This window comes from Chiloscyllium plagiosum, chromosome 25, assembly GCF_004010195.1.
Source record: "Chiloscyllium plagiosum isolate BGI_BamShark_2017 chromosome 25, ASM401019v2, whole genome shotgun sequence".
Classification (NCBI taxonomy): Eukaryota; Metazoa; Chordata; class Chondrichthyes; order Orectolobiformes; family Hemiscylliidae; genus Chiloscyllium; species Chiloscyllium plagiosum.
This window is the reverse complement of record NC_057734.1, coordinates 40,319,983-40,341,722: the sequence shown is the minus strand read 5'-3', so window position 1 is coordinate 40,341,722 and position 21,740 is coordinate 40,319,983. Positions and strand designations below refer to the sequence as shown.

Genomic DNA, 21,740 nt, shown 5'->3' with positions numbered 1-21,740 from the left:
GTCTTTGAAAGCTCTCATGTTCTTGCTGAGTTTCGAAGGCCCAATGCCCAATGCCATAGGGATGGCTACTGGGGGCAAGAGCTACCTTCCGTGACCATGGCTGATAACCCTGTTAAATGACTCCCTAACTGAGGCCGATGCAATAAATACAATGCAACTTATTCTTCGACCAGGTCTATGATAGGGCAGACAATAGATCTGCCAAAGATTAAGTTCTGATGCATGATCTGGTCTGGGACTCCTTGCACTATGCTCCAGACAGAACATGCCTCATTATCCTAGATTGCTGTACTCTGCATAACTGGAGCAGGCTGTGAGGGGATGTCTCCGAAAAGCTGGAAGAGTCTCCCAAGGAGGAGGGGAATACCACCTTCTGTTTGACAGAACAAAGCAACATCAAATATAACCAGTCAGACTGCACTTGACTGACATGTCGTTCCAGTGCATGAAAGCTGGATGTCATGATTATTTATTAACTGTACATTTACAGGCACTCAAAAAGCAAGCAACCTGTTTCTGACGGAGAAGCGCAGCTCCTACTTCCTTTTTGCTGCTGTTGAATAGAAGTTAATACTTTAAGGATGTATGTGATGGTCCCACAGTTAACAATGAGAAGATGTCGGGCTAGGCTAGGTATGGAGGAAAGAGCAGTACTGACTTAGGGATAAAAGATGGGATGGGGCTAAGGATGGGTTAGTTGTGTGGCTTGGTTCTTACACAGCGGGAGATGTAAGAATGTGCAGTGAGGTGTCAGCCGTGCAATGTATGTGCGGTTGATTTGTGGTTACTTTCCCATTATATGTGTGGTGAAGGGTGACTCTGCACTGTCAGTGCTTGACCAGGTACATGGCTGGACTTCAAAGATGGTGCCGGTGCTTGGGATCCTGGGAATGCTGGCACTGGGAGAAATTTCGCCTGTGGCAAGTAGAAAAATTGGAAAAGCGTGCTGTATGGTAATGTGATGAGTTTGGAAAGATAGTGTGAGAAAAAACGCTTGGCCTTGTACAGAGAAGCCCTGCATTAATGTCACCAAAACTGATACACAGTTGATTTCTGGTAAAACTCAGCCTTAAAGTTTAACAGTTAAGAGTTAAAGCCTTAATTCTGTTCTGTTATTGCTTACAATAATGCCAGACTTTTCCTGCATACCATACACACCTTTCCTTCCATATTTTGTGTGTTGGTTCCTGAATGTTTTCTTTGTGTGAAAGCATGGAAATGTACAAACAAAATGAATGGAAACAATAAAACACATTAAAATTACAACTAAACACATTTGCAAAAAAATTTACAGAGTTTTGGTTTGGTGCCACAATACCAAAAGCTCGCAGGGATGGTTTTCAAATGCTGACTAGAATCTGTGAATCTATCCCACATATTTTATGCAGATTAACTTTTGCAATTTTGTTTCTGAACAAAGTGCACAGCCAGAACCTTATCCTTTCTTTATTTGGAAAAAAAAAGTAGCGTGTGGACATAGATCATTGACTATCAATTGAGAAATAGTAAAGATAAACAAACATAGCATGACTCACCATCACCATTCTTTAATCCACCACTAAATAGCACGACTGACTGTCAGCATGCTATAATCCATTAATCATTCCCACGCAATTTTGTTTTGCTTGTACCTTATATGTTTAAATTATATTGTCTTTTGGAGATTTTTCTGTTGGGGGTTTGTGTTGCCAGGAATTGGGATGCTTGTCAGGTTAACAGTGTTGATAGTGAGGGTCAATGTCGAAAGGAACTCTGTTCTTCCTTCCTCTGTTTGTCAGCGAGGCCAATGAAATGACATTAAAAGTAGAACAAGAAAAATAAATTGATTAGTAAGATTGGCAGTAAGCCAAGCATGTAGAAGAGCTTAAATTGTGTAAGAATTGAGCAAATAAATTCAGTAAGAGAGGAGGGTTGCATAAAGAAAGTATGTAACTGGCACTCACTAGGTGATCAACAGGGTTTTGAGACATGATTAGTTACTTTGTCATTATTTCAGTGATAACAACAATTTGTAAATTACCATTTTTTGGTGGATGTTTTCTCCTGTTTTCACTCGACGTTAAACTCACAGCTACTAGTCACATCCCCATTGATTTCATACCAATGCTTCCCTGCTTAACCAATTTCTATCTCGCATTACTATGTAGCCTCCAATTCCAGCTAGTCTCATTTTAATAGACAGTCCCCATGCGAAATTTATCAAATGCTTTTTTGAAATCCACGTAAGTAAGAATCATAGATTCTTATGTCCCTAAGTCTTCAAAAACACCCTATGTTAATTGGACTTAGCTCATCCTTTACAAATTCATGCTGCTGTCTCTGGTAGTTAATGTTTAGTCAGGCTCAACATTAGCCTGATTAAACATTAATAACTATTAAATAACTTATAGTAACTTCTCCATGACAGATTTTAGACTAATAGACCTATATTTCCTAAATGCATTTCCAAGCCTTCAGAAATTATAATGTAGCGTTTTGCAGTTTTTGGATCCAATGGGATAAGTCCTGACCTGAATGCTTTGGGGGTCACGACTAAGGCATCTATAAATTCCCCTTGTCTTTTTTAATATCTTGGGATGAAATCAGCCAGGTCCTAGAGACTTGTATATATTGTATTTAGTATGTTCCTCCTTTGATTTATTTTTAGTTTCCTTGTACTTTCTTAGATACTTTATTTTTAACTTCTACTGTGAAGACTAACATAAAGTACATACTTAGAATGCTGTTTTCTGGCGTTCAGCAAGTAGTTTCTGTGCTTTCTGAATATATTTGCTCCTGTCCATAATAACCGTCATTCTGTCCTCCTCCACTGGTACTATGATTATGTACTTGTCATTTTTGAATGTTTTTAGGGCTTCTGTCTCTTTGGTATTGAGGTTGTTTATTTGTCTTTTCTTTGTTAGTAAGATTACAATAGTTTGTCTGACTGCTTGCTGTGTCTCTTTGGTTATTCCACTAGTTCTGAGCGTACGTTCTAGTACAGCTAGGAAGACTGTCGTCTTTGCATCCCCATGGTTGTAGTTGAGTTCCTTGGCTTTTTGTGTCTGTAAGCTGTCTGTTGGAGAGGTTTCTTACCCAGGTGTCTGTTGCATTGCCTTCTCTGCTGTTGGTTAGCTTTGTTATTTTGTTGTGTAGAGCCGTTCTCTTTCTGTATGTGGCTCTGTTCTGTCCTATGGTGATGGCCTGTTTGATTGCCGCAGTCCACTTCTGATTGGTTGTTTTTGAAATTAATGATTTTTGGCGTGCAGTTTTTGTCGTTACCTGTGTAGTCTGTTGTGCGCGTCCATATTCATAGCCTGGATCATCCTGAGACTGTTATGTCTGACCGTTTCTCTGGCTTGTGGGTTGTTGATTGGTGATCTGTATCTGACACAGGGTTTAAGCATTTGATTCCTTCGGCATCCATACAGGGATCGGAGTTGTATGGATGCCGAAGGTGTAGCGCTTAGGTGGTTGACACAGAATTCCCATTTTCTTGCTTGTCTTAGTGTGTCAGTTGCGCAAAGATTTGTAGGTTATTATGGACAAGACCAAATATATTCAGAAAGCAGAGAAATTACTTGCAAATACCAACACCTACCTACAGAGGGAGTATGGCCCCACACCACAGCTAACCAATAGAATAAATACACTATGGAACTTGCAAAGAAATGGACAATAACCAGGATTGATCAACAAAGGACGAAACCAGAAAGCAACAACACCCCAAGATTTTACAGATTACCCAAGGTACACAAGCCAGACATACCACTTAGACCCATTATGGCACTCCCTGGACCTCCATCGCATAAACTGGCAAAAGCACTTCAACAAAAACTGAAACATCTTATCAAAGGATCCAAAAATTCCATCACAGGAATTCCTAGACAACATCAAGAACATAAACATAGACCAGGATGAAACAATGATCTCACTTGTTATAACGGCACTGTTCACTTCAATTGGCAAAACTCTAACCAGAGAGACAATAGCCAACCTCCTGGACAGGTAGAATAGACAACACGACAGGGAACCTATCAACAAGGAAGGCACACTCAAACTACTAGACCTGTGCTTGATGATACACTTCATATTCAACAACCAAATATATGGACAGATCAATGAGACACCTGTGGACACCCATCTCCAAGCTCATATCAGAAGCAGTGATGCAAAGCTTGGAAGAAACAGCCCTCCTACAAATCCAGCCCAAACTCTGGATCAGATACTTGGACGACACTTTTGTAATTAATAAGAGAACAGAAATCGAGAACACACATCAGACTATTAACACCATGCTCACAGGGAGATTTATGAGAGATCAGGAAACCAACAACCAACTCCCATTCCTGGATTGATGGTTAAAAAAACACAGAATGGTAAATGCACCACAGAAGTACAGAAAAGCCACACACACTGACCAGGTCCTGCATTACAACAGCAACCACCCAAAGAAACACAAGACAAGCTGCATTCAGACCCTGTTCAAAAGGGCTACAGCACACTGCAGCACACCTGACCTGCAAAGTGAAGAAGCAGAACACCTCTACAGAGTTCACCAAGAATGGATATCCCCACAACTTCATTCACAGATGCCTAACGGACATGCCATGTCCCAACACATGTGCCACCTTATATAAAATACATCTCAGAACTACCTTATATAAAATACATCTCAGACTGACAGCCAGACTTCCCCGGCCATTCGGATTCATGGCAGCCAATAAACCGACAGCCACGCTGAGATAACAACTCACCAGAACAAAAGACCCAATATCCATCATGTGCAAGACAAACGTATTCCATGCAAAGTCTGCACAAAACATTATATAAGACAAATAGGCAGACAACTAGAAATCCGCATCCACGAACACCAACTAGCCACGAAATATCACGATCAGCTGTCCCTAGTAGCCACACACAGAGGACAAGGGCCACAAATTCGACTGGGACAACACAACACTCATTGGACAAACTAAACAGAGGACAGCCAAAGAATTTCTAGAAGCATGGCACTCATCCATGGATTCCATCACCAAACACATAAACCTAGACCCAATATATCAGCCACTATAACGAACAACTGGAACCTGCAATTCGAAGCAGCAGGAACAGAACCAAATAAATTCCAGAAGACACAGTACAGCAGTGCTTCACAGGAGGCTCCAAAGCCCTGAACATGTCACCTAGACAGCGGACGAAACATGTGCAAATCAACTTCCCAGATCGGCAACCATACTCACACCACGGCAACCAGTGCCCTAGCTACAAATCTTTACCCAAACCTTGAGTAATAAAGGCTTATGTTCCAATGAGCCCTCTTGTTTCTGTATTTTAGTGTCTACCTATTGTGGTCAGTTTCTGTTGTCAGACCCTCCAAAGTCCACTTTGTCTAAATTGAAAATGTTAGAGCAATGAACAAAATGGCTCACCTGTCTCGCTTTCAAACTTGTATTCAATTTAATGTTGTTTTGCACACCATTGGCTAGATGTTCCCTTATTATTGATAGGGTGTGTGTTCCTAAAGCAGGAGATAGAGCATCACTATTAGTTATGGTTGTCCTGATCCATTGGTGCATGCATAGTTGCATCCATGATGTCACATTATTTACATAAAGGCTGCATTTAAACACATAATCTGTTTGCCTGTTGAAAAGAGAAAATGTAGAAATTTAGTGGCTGGAAAAGTCTCTTCCTAAAGATTACCACTCCCAATGTATTCATATTCTTGTAAACCTGATGACCTTATTTACAGTTATTTATAGTTTCTTAAGAGTGCAATTTGAAAAACACCACTTCTAGTGTGAACATGCATGTGATGTGCTGCCCCCAGCAGTGGCATTGGCCATAGTTACAGTCTACTAGTAAATTATTGACTGAATCAGGCTTTTTGGCTCTGAATTTAATTTGGCTAATAACAACCAAACCAGCAGATGGTGCACTGTGACAGCTTTTTGTTCTCAACAATTGAGATTTTTAAAAAAAAATTAGGGTTAATTGATATCAAAGCCACACTAATCTATTTTTAATTATCCAAGCTATTTTCCAATGTTAGGCTCTGCAAATGTGGCCAGGCAAAAATTTTTTAAAGATGGAGTGATTGCTAATTTCTGATTGTGTAATTTGAAATACTTTGTTTAATTTCTTGTTATGTGAAGTCTAGACTGTGGAGAGCCAGGAAAGTAATTGATCTTTATTTTCACTTGATTTGACAAGTTGTAACATGCAGTTTAATTTTAGTCTATTTGAGTGACAATCAAACTGGTGTTACAGGTTTAACAGGAAAATTACCATTAGTTACCACCTAGTAAAAGGAACATACAAATTGTGACACTTTTTAAAAATCCACAACATTTCTGTAAAATGCATCTTTTATTTTGATAAAATGCTGCTGTGAAACATCTCATGCTGTTTTATTGCTCTGTAAATATAAGCTGATGATGTTGCAAAAGCATTGACAATTTTAATAGTATTGTATCTCTGAAGCTGTCAAATACATTCAATCGGGAGGAGAAAGTGAGGTCTGCAGATGCTGGAGATCAGAGCTGAAAATGTGTTGCTGGAAAAGCACAGCAGGTCAGGCAGCATCCTTCTTCATTCCTGAAGAAGGGCTTATGCCCGAAACGTCGATTCTCCTGTTCCCTGGATGCTGCCTGACCTGCTGCGCTTTTCCAGCAACACATTTTCAGCTTTCAAATACATTCAATCCCTTATTGTTGCTGAGTCCACAGCAGTGTGGAGGAGCTTCCATTGCCTGTGACTCTGGAACTTTGTCTCATTTTCCTTATGTCCTCAGTCCCCAAAGCAGCCACTTAGAAGCGATTGTCTTGGTTACTGCTGTTGGAAGGTAGGACAATGCACAGCAGCACTGTGTGCTCCATTAAGAGGACATCATTTTTAAAAGAGCTGTAAATACAACAGCCAGTTCACCTGAAAGAATTGACGCCTTGCAACAACACCAAGTACATCATAAGAACTGTCAGTTTATCACACACCATCTTGAACCTGAGACCTATTTCTTCAAAAGCAAATTCAACAGCTGAATCAAATAATCTCATTGTGATGTGGAGTTTAATTTCCCAAGTGGTCAACATGTTAGAATTATGGAACGGCTGTACAGCACAGGAGGCCATTTAGTCTGTTACAGCCATGTCCTTATCGGCTGTCAGTGACAGCTACTCAGCTTTTCCAACTCTTCTGTCTTGCTGGAAATTTGTTTTCTTTTCAGATAATTATCTAATTTTCTTTTGAAAGCCACAATTGAATTGCCCCATCAAAGTTTCAGGCAATACATTCTGGATCCTAGCCAGTTACTGTGGAGAAAAGATTTTCTTCAAGTCACCTTTTGGCTTGTTTGCCAGTCACCTGAAATCAATATAAATATAAATTGCTATAAATACAATAAATCACAATTTCCTTTCACAGCGTGTTTGTGAAGAAACTAAGAAGAATTGTTGGCTTGCTGTCACTTTTTGTAGTGCTTTGAAATATTCAGATGAAATAGTAATATGTCCGGTATGAAGAAGATCCATAAAGACTCTGGGATACAACTGTAACAAGCAGTGACAGATATAGATTATCATTAAACTGCAGAAAACAGTGTGCTTGGTAGCATCAAAGAAAAGGAGTGTACCCAGATGAAAAATAACATTGGAATTGTTTATTTTAAAGCAAGCATCATTTTACTACCTGGGAATCTGAATAACCTAATGGGAAAAATGATCAGGATATCAGGAAGTGCATGACACGTGCAAAAAACCTTCACAAAAATGTGTAATCTCTTGAAATAATCTGTCTTTGGAAAGCATAATCAGATCACAAAAATGTTTGGTAGCACAAAAATGTTTGGTAGCACAAAAATGTTTGGTAGCACAGAACTTAAGGATTGCCAAAAAGAGACTTAAAGTCAAACCATTCCATCTTCTGCTTCTTAGGACTGGGATGTACGTAACGAAGTTTAGAAATAAAACAGCAATTTGTACAACTGTTGATTGGTTGACTTGGAGATGGACAAGGAACTGTTAACTGTTGATCTTTGTTATCTGGGTAACGTCACAACAGGCAGGTAGGCTCTGATTGGTCAGGGTGTTGCCAAGGGAAATGCAGCAGGGAATGGAAGTTTCCATAATCCTTTCCTTAATTAAAAAGATGCAACTTAAGGACAAACTCTTTTGCCAATAATGAACAGGCCTATGCGTGAATATATGTAGCATCTAGATGATGGCAGTACACTAATCAGCCAGGCTTAGTCATAATTGGTGAAGGATCAGCCACAAATAGGTCTTTGGCGGAAGAGTACCTCGTAACAAAAATACTTTACTTCATAATGATAAGATAACAAGTTACATGAGCATTAAATAAGAGACATTGTTTTCTTCTAAACTACTTCATGGTTGTAGAATGGCTGTGGCTCAAAGACTAACAGACTAGCTCCTCCCAGGGGCTGCCATGTATGTAAAATGGGCAGAACTATATGGAATGTCCACTATTAGCCCTCTCAGATAGACTGCCTTGTATAACAGTCATCATACTGCCTGGTGCAGTTGGTCAAAATGCCATGATATTGGAAACAGACCCCAATTGTTGGGACATACTATAAAGACTGTATAATTTCATTTTTTGCGATTTTGATTGTGAACTGAAATGGGAAAAAAGAATCATAGGAAATGGACTTCAGAAAGACATTTGACCAGGGTCCCCAGGGGAGACTGGTTAACAAGGTTAGATCTCATGGAATACAGAGAGAACTAGCCATTTGGATACAAAACTGGCTCAAAGGGAGAAGGCAGAGGCTGGTTTTTCAGACTGGAGGCCTGTGACCAGTGGAGTGTCACAAGGATCGGTGCTGGATCCACTGATTTTCATCATTTATATAAATAATTTGGATGTGAACATAGGAGGCATAGTTAGTAAGTTTGCAGATGACACCAAAATTGGAGGTGAAGTGGACAGTGAAGCAGGTTACTTCAGAGTACAATGGGATCTTGATCAGATGGGCCAATGGGCAGAGAAGTGGCAGATGGAGTTTAATTTAGATAATTATGAGGTGCTGCATTTTGGAAAAGCAAATCAGAGCTGGACGTATACACTTAATGATAAGGTCCTAGGGAGTGTTGCTGAACAAAGAGACCTTGGAGTGCAGGTTCATAGTTCCTAGAAAGTAGGGTTGCAGGTAGATAAGATAGTGAAGAAGACGTTTGGTATGCTTTCCTTTGTAGGTCGATTTAAGCTACAGGGAGAGGCTGAATAGGCTGTGGCTGTTTTCCCTGGAGCGTCAGAGGCTGAGGAGTGACCTTATAGAGGTTTATAAAATCATGAGGGGTATGGATAGGATAAATAGACAAGGTCTTTTCCCTGGGGTGGGGGAGTCCAGAGCTAGAGGGTACAGCTTTAGAGTGAGAGGAGAAAGACTTGAAGGGATCTAAGGGCAACTTCTTCACGCAGAGTGTGGTACATATATGGAATGAGCTGCCAGAGGAAGTGGTGGAGGCTAGTACAAATGCAACATTTAAAAGGCATCTGGAAGGGTACATGAATAGGAAGGATTTAGAGGGATATGGGCCAGGTGTTGGTAAATGGGACTAGATTAGGTTGGGATGTCTGGTCAGAATGGACAGGTTGGATTGAGGGGTCAGTTTCCATGTTGTATCTCTCTATGACTGTATGACCATCTTAAATCAAAGGACCAGTGGAAGGAATTGCCGGACTTTTGAAATCGAGCCTCTGAAAGTTATTGTGTGCAGTGTTTACACAGTTGCTTTGTTTAAGCAATGAGCGGGGTGGACTTTGTGAGAGCATTGCAGGATATGTGTGCAGGTTGAGATTTGCCTGGCTACAAGTAGCCGATTGATTTGTGCAATTCTGACTAGTCATGGATACACAAGCCATTAACCTAAGGATGAAACTGATTGGTTCATGGGTAGCAGAGCAGCTTATGGGGGTGAATAATACAGTGAGAAGCATTGGGATTTCTGGAAGGGCGCTTGGTGTGTTTCCCTCACTGCAGTAAAAATACCTGAAGCAAGAAAGAGTTATAGAGATTTTCAGTTCCAGCTGCATTCCATGGCAACACTCTGATCAATCAAAGTCCATTTTTTTGGTCATTTATTCAACTGATTAAACTTGAAAATTTTGAAGAGGTGATTTAAGGTGGTGGATAGGGGAATGATATGGACTTCAGGAGGCACCTGGTAAAGTCCCACCTAAGCAATTGTTAATTAAAGTAGAAGCCCATGGAATTGAGGGCAAATTATTGATATGGCTGGGAAATTGGTTGAGTGGAAAGAGACAGAAAGTAGTGTTAATGGTTGGGTAATCAAATTGGCAGGATGTGACAAGTGGTCTCTCACAAGGATCTGTGCTAGGGCCTCACTTATTCACATTATTTATTAATGACTTGGGTATTGATATAGAAAATCATACATTCAACTTTTCTTATGCCACAAAGTTAGGTGGCACTATAGATAGTATAGATGCTAGCATAAAATTACAAAGAGATTAGATAGACTTGAATGGGCAAAAATGTGGTAAATGGGCTTCAGTGTAAACAAGTGTAAGGTTATCCATTTTGGCTCTAGGGAAAAAAAATAAATCAGGGTACTTTCTAGATGGCATGAAGTTAAATACGATGGATGTCCAAAGAGACTAGGGGTTCAGGAGCATAGATCTAAAATGTCATGTTGCAGAAAATAATCAAGAAACCTAATAGAATGCTGGCCATTATAGCTAGCGCACTGGAGTATAAAAATACAGACATTATTCTGCAGTTATGCAAAACCATGTTAGACCATATTTGAAATACTGTGAGCATATCGGGGCACCACACCTTAGGAAGGATAAATTCAACTCAGAGGGTGGACAGTGCAGGTTTCGAAATGAGACCTGGACTTCAGGAGTTATGTTATGAGGAGAGATTATAAAAATTAAGCCTGTTTTCTCTAGAATTTAGAAGATTAAGGGGTGATCTGATCAACGTCTTCTAGAATATTAACAGGAAAAGGCAGTAGATAAAGTGAAACTATTTTTACTGGTTGGGGATTCTATAAGGGGACATAGACTGAGAATTTGAGCCAGATTGTTCAGTAAAGATGTTTGAAAGCACTTCGACACACAAAGAGTGGTGGATGTTTGGAACTCTCTTCCACAAATGGCAGTTGATGCTAGATCAGTTGTTAACTTTAAATCTGAGATAGATAAATCTTTGTTTCGCAAAGGTATTAAGAGATATGGGCCAAAGGCAGGTATGTGGAGGTTAGGCCATAGATCAGCTGTGATATTATTGAACAGGCTCAAGGGGCTGAATGCTCTACTTCTGTTCCTATGTTCTTATAACATTTTAATGTTCCTTCCAAGTTTTAAGGAGACTAGATTTGCAAATATGACAGACAGCTTGAATTGGCTTAATTGTGCTGCCTTACTACTTAGCGACAGAGCAACAGAAAAGAAAAATCAAATACCTTTTAAAATTAACCTATTGCAGAAGTAAGCCATGCACGTCTTTAGAGATAAAAGAAAGGCATGTGGTAAGATGAACCTAGATTGGCTAACAAATGATGGACGAGAACAAACTGGACTTGCTTAACAGTATACTTAAACTATTTCTCAGGAGTACCAGGATAGGCAGCAATAGAAGAATCTGAGAAACTCAACAGGTTTGGCAGCATTTGTTGAGAGAGAATCAGAGTTAATGTTTTGAGTACAATGCAAATTTTCTATGGAACTCTGAAGGATAGATTACAGTCACAGCTAATGGCATTGGAATTTACTATAGGAGCAGTCAGATTGGAATTGCCAAGAAGATAGTAGAGAGCTGTGGCAGCACTAGCAAGTGCTAGAGATTTCCTGGAAGAAATAAAGACCTTCATTTATATAAAGTCTTTCAAGAGTCAAAGCCTATAAAGGATATATGGTATTACTCTTGCACTGCTTCTTGAGGAATGGGGAAACCAATGTGTTTTTCAACAAGTAAACAAATTGTTAGAAGTATGTCTTCCAGGAGACATAACATACTTGTCACTAATAGCCAATTAGTGAAATTTTGAGATATGACAGACTTTTAAAAATACTAATTGTCACAACAGTAAAATGAAAGCCACCTTGCCAACAATACATCATCATGTTGATAAAGTTCAATGTGCGAAATTCGGGCCAAATGAGAAATCTTAATAACAGTACAGTCCGGTAGTCCACGTAACATAGCGTGGGGGTCTCTTGCTTATATTTTGAAATTCTCACTTAGGTTCAGGGTCCTCCTAAGGTATATTTCAAAAAAAATAATCACTCAGATTTGTGAAATTATGGACCTAATACCTTAAATTTCAGCAGTGGCAATGTGTTGTAACAGACCACAGAAGGAATAATGATAGAGTATCAACGTGACTTCTGGAGAACAGGATTATCTTTGATAATTTGGTTAATTGTTTCAAAAGAGTTACTGAAATTGATGGGCACAATTTGTCCTCATCTGGAATGCTGGTTTGTGAAAGATATTGTTGGATCCAAGCATTACTTAGTCTTACATTTATTTACAGAATTTAACAATAGAAAGTGAAATTTTATAAGCTGACTTATTTGTCCTCAGTTAATCACTAAATATTAATGATAACTTAATTCCACTCTGACCTAGATGAAGAATAAGTTGGATGCAGACTCTTGCTATATACAGGATGGGTAGTGCTTAAAGGTTTTGGTAGATGAAGTGTTTGGAGATTTGTGCACTCTCTCTGATGCCTTGACTTTGCCTGATGATGTCTGTTGATGTGATTGGTGCCTTCCCAACTGTTCTTTCATCATTTCAGTCAGTCGCAAACCAGGGACTTCCAAGCATACATCACCTAACTCAAAACGTCCACAGTTTCAATAGACATCTCTTTATATGTGCTCAAGGGAAAGTCTAATTAATGCCCTCCAACTTGGTTTCATTCAAACCTGATTAATGTGCAATTAATATACAATTAGCCAGGCTAACAGTGTATACCTTGATTTTCAAAATGCATTTAACAAAATGCCAAGTAATAGACGACATAATAAGTCAAAGTATTAGAGGATTAGTGGGAATAATTTGAGTTGGATAGAAAACTAATTTGTTGCATAGAAAGGTGTTATTAATGATGATGATTCTGCCTGCATATCAGTTGCAAGACAAATTCCTTTGGAATTAGGCCACTGCCCTTCACCATCTTTATTAATGGACTGGGTTTGGGGAAAATATCTATAAGGCACAAAGCCATGTTTGGAAACTTAGATTAGAAAAGTAGATTGCGTCCACCTTCAGCCAGATTTGCCAGTTGTATGACCCATATCAACTACTCCCAGTCTTCGACTATTCAAATGACCCCACATGATACCTAGAAATGGTTGAAGACACAGGATACAGCAAAGGTTGTGAGGTCTGACAACATTCTGGCAATAGTGCTGAAAACATGCTCCAGAACTAGCTGCACCACCAGCCAAGTTTCAGTATAGCTACAAGATTAGCATCTGCCTGATGCTAATGTGGAATATTGTCCAGGTATATCCTTTACCCAAAAAGCAGGACAAATCCAATTTAGCAAATTACCTTCGTCCATCATAAGACTAGAAGTAAGGATGGTGGCTGATGATTGCACAAGTTTCAGCACCATTTGTGACTCCTCAGAAACTGAAGCAGCTTATGCCCATACGCAGCAAGACCTGGACGATATCCAGACTTGTTCTGGTGAATGGCAAGTAATGTTTGCTCTGTATAAGATCCAGGCAATGACTACCGCCAATGACTACGAGAGAGAATCAAACAAGTCATCTTGGCAATCAGTGACATTAGTATCAACGAATTGCCCACCATCAACATTCCAGGATGTTATCATTGGTTGGAAACTGAATGTGTCTAGCCATGTAAGCACTGCATCTACAAAGCAGATAGGAGATTGGAATTTTATAGTGAGTAATTCATTTCCTGCTTCCTCAAAACCTAACTGACATTCATAAGGTGCAAATCAGGATTATCATGGAATACTATCCACTTGGATGAGTTCAGCTCTAACAACTCTTAAGAAACTTGACACCATCTAGGATAAAGCAGTCTGCTTGATTGGCCCCATCCAACATCTTTGATATTTACTTTCCCCATCACTAACATTCAGTGGCAGCCGTGTGCAACATCTACAAAGTGCACAGCAGTAATTCAGTAAAATTTTACACCACATTCCACTGCTTGGCCCAATACATGTGTTGCATAATGATTCACACATGTATTGGGACATAATTTTACACCACACCCATCACTAACATTCAGTGGCAGCAGTGTGCAACATCTACAAAGTGCACAGCAGTAATTCAGTAAGACATCTTCGAAAGCACCTTCCAAACTTGCAACCTCTACCACCTAAAGACACGGGCAGCAGTTGCATTGGAACACCACCATCTGCATGTACCATTCCAAGTCACATATCATCCTTGAAACACTATATCTTCTCTAATGTTGTGTCAAAATTCTGAAGCTCCCTTCCTACAATTTACACTCTGAGGATTGCAGCGGTTCAAATAGGAAGCTCACCATCACCTCCAGAGCAGTTAGGAGTGGACAATAAATTGCCGACCTACCCAGTGCGGCTACACCCCATGTGCAAATTTTTTTCAAAAAGTCCTGATGCAATGGGTTGGTGTCTTGTGTATTATTTAATAAATAAATGTATTATTAAAGTATGTAAGTAAGTCAAATCCATACATGTGTGACACTCACGACTTTGAATTTATAAGCAGAAAAAAGACTGGGATATGATAGTACAAGAATCTACAGAATCTTCACTATCAGTCCCCACAAAGCTAAGGCAGAGTAAACAGTCTATAAGGTTGTATTGGCAGGAATTTCCATAAAAACATAAATATGGTGCTATACTTGCAGAAAATTCCATATCACAGTGTCTTGTAACTGCCTTCTGATGGGAAATGGGTAATAAATAATGGCTTTGCCAGTGAGATTCACATCATAAGAATGAAAAGAAAAAGTGCATAACTTTACTCTCCTTCTGAGGTCGATGATACAGAGACCCTGTGAAAAGATTTGGAAGAGTGCCATTATATTGATGCCTGGTTTGAAGGTAACGAATTACCACAATAAGCTTATGTTTTTACTCTATAAAAGCATAGACTTTGAGGAGATTTATTTGTGATCACTAAAATAATGAAGACTTTAGTATTTCTCCATGTGGCCATTTGTAAGGTTGGATAGTCTGAGTTTATTTTCATCAAACGCAGGAGTTTGAGGGGCAACCTGATAGAAGTTTATAAGATTGTGAATGGCCTGGATACAGTGGACATTATGACGCTTTTTCGCAGAGTTGAGGGGTCAATTACTAGTGGACACAAGTTCAAGGCACCAAGGGGGGAGGGGTCAGTTTAAAAAAGTTGTATGAGGCATGTTTTTCACACAAAGGATGGTGAGTCCTGGAACGTGCTGCCAGAGGAGGTAACGGAAGCAGACACAATAGCAGTATTCAAGAGACACCTGGATGAATACACAATTAGAGAAATACAGATCCTGTAAGTGAAGGTAATTTTAATATGGAAGGGCAAAATGTGCCGGTGCAGGTCTGGAGGGCCGAAGGGCCTGTTCCGGTGCTGTATTGTTCTTTGTTCTTCGTAGCGACACTTCTTGTATTCGAGGAATCCACATGCAAAATAAGATCATTAGCATTCAACAGGAACTGCATATTAATCAGACAAAATCTATTGTTGTTCTTAGGTGTGGCTTTGAGTACTACAAATGTCTTCTCAATTGTTTCTTGAACCTCTAGGAAATCTGCCAGTCCACAGAACTTTTTCTGATATATTTTTCATCTGGTTTGACTGAGGTAAAAAAGTGCTTAACAACCCAAAATCACAATAAAGTTTCAAAATTGTTGCTTAACAAATAAATTTCAAATCTTTCAAAGAAAATGCAACTTGCACGTTGTTGTAAAGTTCTCAGTAGACAAGTTGCTTAACAGTATAGAAATTGCTGCCAGGAATTGAATTAGTTGTCAGCTGAATCCTGCCATGAGAACATTGATAAATTTCTTATCATTGCCAGAAATACCATCCTCCGCGTTATTGCCATATCTAGTAACTTAAACTGAAGGACACGAAGAAGATTCACTTGGCTTGCAAAAACGATGGATTTTGCTTTAAGGCATTTCTAAGCATTCTGTCCTGTTTATTCTAATTGACTTGATTCATATCTGTTGAAACTGATAAAGCACGTTGAGGTAGATATTTTAATTCTAATGCAAACCAGTTCTAAATGGTAAAGCGCTAATAGCCCTCACTTTTCTGATGTATATGAATAAAGCTGAGCTGGAAGTGTCTGTTGCTGCATTTCCGAATCCATTTTGTCTGTATCTGTTTTCTACGTAAAAACAACTCCAACATTTATCCATTGTTTCTGAACTGTGATCAGTTTATTTGTTAAGTAATTAATATTTTTGACATTGGTAGAAGGTTTTCCATTGAAATCCCTAAGGCTTGCTGACACCTTTGTAATGGGATCTCCACTGACTTCAAGAATACTACGCGAGCTCATTGCAGTACCAGTAGCTGCCCTGCAGTGCTATCAGAGAAAGTGCAAGAACCTCCTTGGGATGGGTTTTTGCTGGTGTCTGCAATCACGAGCTTCTGAGACATCAACCCTGTTCTGTTTTTGCTGGTATTGCATCTATTTACCTCCAATAGATGGTCTGCTTGCTCAGTCAGTCCATATAGGGTGTCATGTGGCTGCATGGTAGTTTCTTGTTCTGAGCCAAAAGGCCATGGATTCAAGTCACACTGTGGGTACATGAGTACATAGATTAGTCTGATACTTCAAATCAGTACTGATTGCAGGTGCCATTGTTTGGCTGAGATTTTCAAACTGACAACTTCTCAGGTGAAGTTAAAAACTTTTTGTTGTTGTGATCTGAACAACTAACTAATTCTTACACCATTATTACTAAATGCATCTCATAGCATAAACAAGACAGGACTGCAATATTCCACTTTACATAAAATGTACTAAAAAAGGAACATTTTATAGCATTACTATGATTCCAATTGTCCTACCAATATTTATTCCTCAAACCATCACCAATTACACAGGCATCAAGTCAAAATTATTGCTGTTCCTTGATCTTTCTGTGCACAAATTGACTGTTGTGCTTTCCAATTTTTCTTCAAAACATATTTAATGCTGCAAACATTGCTATATGGAAGTTATTTTTAAAAATTCTTTCACAGGATGTGGTTGTCATTGGTTAGGCCAGCAATTTATTGCCCATCTTTAATTGTCCATGGGGCAGTTAAGAGTCAACCATATTGCTGTGGATCTGGAGTTACATGTAGACCAGACCAGGTAAGGATGCCAGTTTCCTTCCTCAAAGGAAATTAGTAAACTGGATGGGTTTTTCCAACAATCAGCAGTCATCGTTAGACAATTAATTCTGAATTTTTATTAAATTCAATCTTCAGCGTCTGTCATGATGAACATTCAGACCGCATTCCCAGAACATTACCTGGGTGTTTGGATTAATGCAATAATAGCACTGGACCATCACCTCCCCTTACTCGGTCTGGCCTACATGTGACTCCAGATCCACAGAAATGTGATTGATTCTTAATTGCTCCCTCGACAATTAGGGATAATCGAAAAATATTGGCCGAGATAGTGATGTTCACATCCCACAAATGGAAATAAAAGACATTGGAATGATGATATCATAGACTTATTTTGGTAGCTCATTGTTAATTGTCATGACTACTTGGGATCGTTCATCGGAAGTCAAGCCCCTCTATTCCCAGATTTTCCGCAGATGTGAAAACCTGATTAAACTACTGAATTTTAATACATTTTCAAGACTGATATTTCCTCTGTGTCAAAGTGGATATCAGCCAGAATAATAGAGCTATAAAGATGATTTTGTAAGTATTAATTGAACTGGCCTAATATATTGTAGTTACTGGCGAGTGCATCAACCATTTAAATATATGGTTGTGATCTGAACAACTAACTAATTCTTGCTAATGCATCTCATAGTACAAACAAGCCAGGACTGCAATATTCCACTTTGCATAAAATATACTAAAAAAGGAACATTTTATAACATTACTATGATTCAAGACAGTAGTTTCACAGTACTCCACTTGTTATTTGAATGCAAGGTGCTTTTAATTCCTAATAAAAGTATTTTATTCATGTCTTAAATATGTCTAATCATGTACGATTCCAGAACAGTACATTAGAAATGGCAAGAAGCAAAGACAAACTCCTTGATTTTTATATTTGCATGAGAGGGAAGTAAGTGCACCTGAACTCAATAATTAATCTTCAAGTATGATTGTCACTTCATTATAGGTGAGATTCGTCACAGGAATAGTTAATTTACCTTTTCATAAAACTGTCTGGAAGGGAGAGGACTGTTGCTTTTGTGTTGCGATATTATGATACCATCAGCAACATTATAATTCCCATTTATTTGTTACAGGAATCAAATCATTTTGAGTCATGTTTAATGTAATGTTGATCAGTTATGATAATGACATTTTGAGCATGTGAAATTAGGAAAAATATAGGACTATCTTGGTCCGTGGTGTAGAATGGGCAATTTTGGAATGTCTATTAATCACCTCTCATATTTGTTTCTATTGAAATCAATTGAGGGAAATTATTAGCTGGGCAGTGGTAGAGGCAGGGCATGTTGTTATGAGGTGGTGGATAGGATGGTTTGGCTACTTTGTGAGTTTTATACTTTCATGTGAATTAAAATGGCTCCCCTGTGCCTTCTTGTTGACACTATACCTTTGTGCTCAGGCCATCCCTGCCTGCACTTTTGATACTAACAAGAAAATTTGCAGACAATGCACTCATGAGTTTCTGATGCTCTGCCTGCTGCTTGCAGGGCTCCAGTGAACATACAGGGCCTTAAAATTCTGCCCTCGGTTTCCTGGACTATAGATTACTGTACTTTGTGATGATCTAATGAATCATACACGGCAAGAGGCAGCCAATCTTGGTCTGTCTTCAGTCAGAGAGAAAGTGAGGGCTGCAGATGCTGGAGATCAGAGCTGAAAATGTGTTGCTGGAAAAGCGCAGCAGGTCAGGCAGCATCCAAGGAACAGGAGAATCGACGTTTCGGGCATAAGCCTGAAGAAGGGCTTATGCCCGAAACGTCGATTCTCCTGTCTTCAGTCAGCCAATTTAAGGTGTGTTACTTTTGGTCCCATTGCCATGGGTTAGAAAGGAAAGAAATATTTTTAAAAATCGACAAAGATTCCCTGCTGCCTGATAGCTAACCAGTGATTGCTTCTGGTAAGTATGCTGATGAGTGTTATGTGATGGTTTGAGTTCTCATTGTGGTTTACATCTATTGCAACAATCAGGTCTCATTAAAAAAGCCTTTCATCCTGGAGCATCCTAAATGTAATCTCCTGATTAGAGATACCATGCCTTGCAAACAATAGATACATTTTTACAGAAGCAGAAATTGCTGGATAAGCTCAGCAGGTCTGGTAGCATCTCTGAAGACAAATCAGAGTTAATGTTTCAGGTTGCGTGACCCTTCCTCAAAACCTTGGCTTATCACTATGTACATACATCATTGCAGAAAGAAATTATTATCACTCATTTTCTATATTTCTAGCAACAAAAACAATTGTTGAATTTCATTTGTATAATACAAGTGTTGACTAGTTCGTGAATAGGCAAACCACTCTGGTTGATTATTTTGAATGGATATTTTTAGCAGATAAATCTGGAATTAAAACATTCTCTAATGGCAACTAGTATTGATTGTTCTAAAAATCTGTCTGCTTCACTTAATGTCCTTTATGCAAAGGGAATCTGCCATCTTTACCTGAACTGACTTTAAACCCACAGCATTGTGGTTGATTCTTAACTGCACCTTAGGATGACCAGAAAATGCAGCTGAGTCAGTGATGCCCAGATCCAACAAATGGCAAGAAAGAAAGTTTATATTTTGTTAGCTCATTGTTACCTGTTATCACTAACTGGGATATTATATTGGAAATCAAGCCCCTCCGTTTTGGAAGTCCCAATAAATGTGAAAATCTGATTATAAACGACTGAATTGCTCAATCTTGCCTAACTCTCTAATTCTCATTTAAAATAATGTGCATACCAGCCTTTTCCATTCTCAAGAAAATAGCTATTTATTGTAATCTAATGCTGTTTTTAACCAATGCTAAGAAAAAAATATTAATTGCTAAGTCTATAAATTTAATTCTACTCCTTTTTAAAAAGTCCTATACATATACAGACACACAATCAGATGGGTGAGGAAGGAAAATGTATTAAGAAAGCACAGTCTGGCACCAATTAAAGCACGTGTGTCGACACTTTGTTTTCTCCTGGTATTCCGCTGACTGTACCACTTTTATTTGTTTCAGTGACAAATTTCTGAAAGGTCCAACCTTATATGATTTCCCATGTAGAGTCAGAGAAATGTATAGCACAGAAACAGACCCTTCGGTCCAACTTGTCCATGCTGACCAGATATCCTAAATTAATCTCGTCCCATTTGCCAGTACTTGGCCCATATCCCTCTAAACCCTTCCCATCCAGATACCTATTAAATGTTGTAATTGTACCAGCCTCCACCACTTCCTTTGGCAGCTCAGGCAGCTCGTTCCATACACACACCAGCCTCTGCGTGAAAGAGTTGCCCCTTTTATATTCTTTCCCCTCTCACCCTAAACCTATGCCCTCTAATTCTGGACTCCCCTCACCCCAGGGAAAAGACATTGTCTATTTACCTTATCCATGCTCCTCATGATTTTATAAACCTCTCTAAGGCCACCCCTCAGCCTCTGATGTTTCAGGGAAAACATACCTAGCCTGTTTAGCCTCTTCCTATAGCTCAAACCCTCCAAACTTGGCAACATCCTTGTAAATCCTTTCTGAACCCTTTCAAGTTTCACAACATCCTTCCAATAGGAGGGAGACCAGAATTGCACACAATATTCCAAAAGTGGCCTAACCCAGTGTCCTGTACAGCTGCAACTTGACCTTCCAACTCCTCTACTCGATACTCTGAATAATAAAGGAAAGCATACCAAACATCATCTTCACTACCCTATCTACCTGAGACTCTACTTTCAAGAAACCATGAACCTGCACTCCAAGGTCTCTTTGTTCAGCAACACTCCCCGGGACCTTACCATTCAGTGTATAAGTCCTGCCCTGATTTGCCTTTCCAAAATGCAGCACCTCACATTTATCAAAGTTAAACTCCATTTGCCACTCCGAGACCCATTGGCCCATTTGATCAAGTTTCTGTTGTATTCTGAGATAATCTTCTTCACTGTCCACTACACCTCCAATTCTGGTGTCATCTGCAAATGTACTGACTATATCTCCAAACTTCACATCCAAATCATTTATATAAATGATGAAAAGCAGTGGACCCAGCACTGATCCTTGTGGCAGACCACTGGTCACAGGCCTCCAGTCTGAAAGGCAACCCTCCACCACCACCCTCTGTCTTCTACCTTCAAGCCAGTTCTGTATCCAAATGGCTAGTTCTCCCTGTATTCTATGAGATCTAACCTTGCTAACCAGTCTACCATGAGCTTGTCGAACACCTTATTGAGTCCATATAGATCACATTTACTGCTCTGCCCTCATCAGTCCTCTTTGTTACTTCTTCAAAAAAGGAGGAGAAAGTGAGGTCTGCAGATGCTGGAGATCAGAGCTGAAAATGTGTTGCTGGAAAAGCGCAGCAGGTCAGGCAGCATCCAGGGAACAGGAGAATCGACGT

At 39.3% G+C, this 21,740-nt stretch overlaps 1 protein-coding gene and 1 long non-coding RNA gene across 4 annotated transcripts in view; one reads left to right on the top strand and one right to left on the bottom strand.

The window, feature by feature from the left end:
- acads (acyl-CoA dehydrogenase short chain) overlaps positions 1–21,740 on the top strand; it is a 210,794-nt gene that overhangs the window by 51,814 nt on the left and 137,240 nt on the right. The window lies entirely within an intron of this gene.
- LOC122562772 overlaps positions 1,658–21,740 on the bottom strand; it is a 74,699-nt gene continuing 54,616 nt past the window's right edge. The window contains exons 2-4 of the long non-coding RNA XR_006315414.1: positions 16,657–16,758; positions 5,412–5,500; positions 1,658–1,767 (exon numbers count right to left, since the gene is read on the bottom strand). This is a non-coding gene — a long non-coding RNA (uncharacterized LOC122562772). The remainder of the gene's footprint in view (positions 1,768–5,411; positions 5,501–16,656; positions 16,759–21,740) is intronic.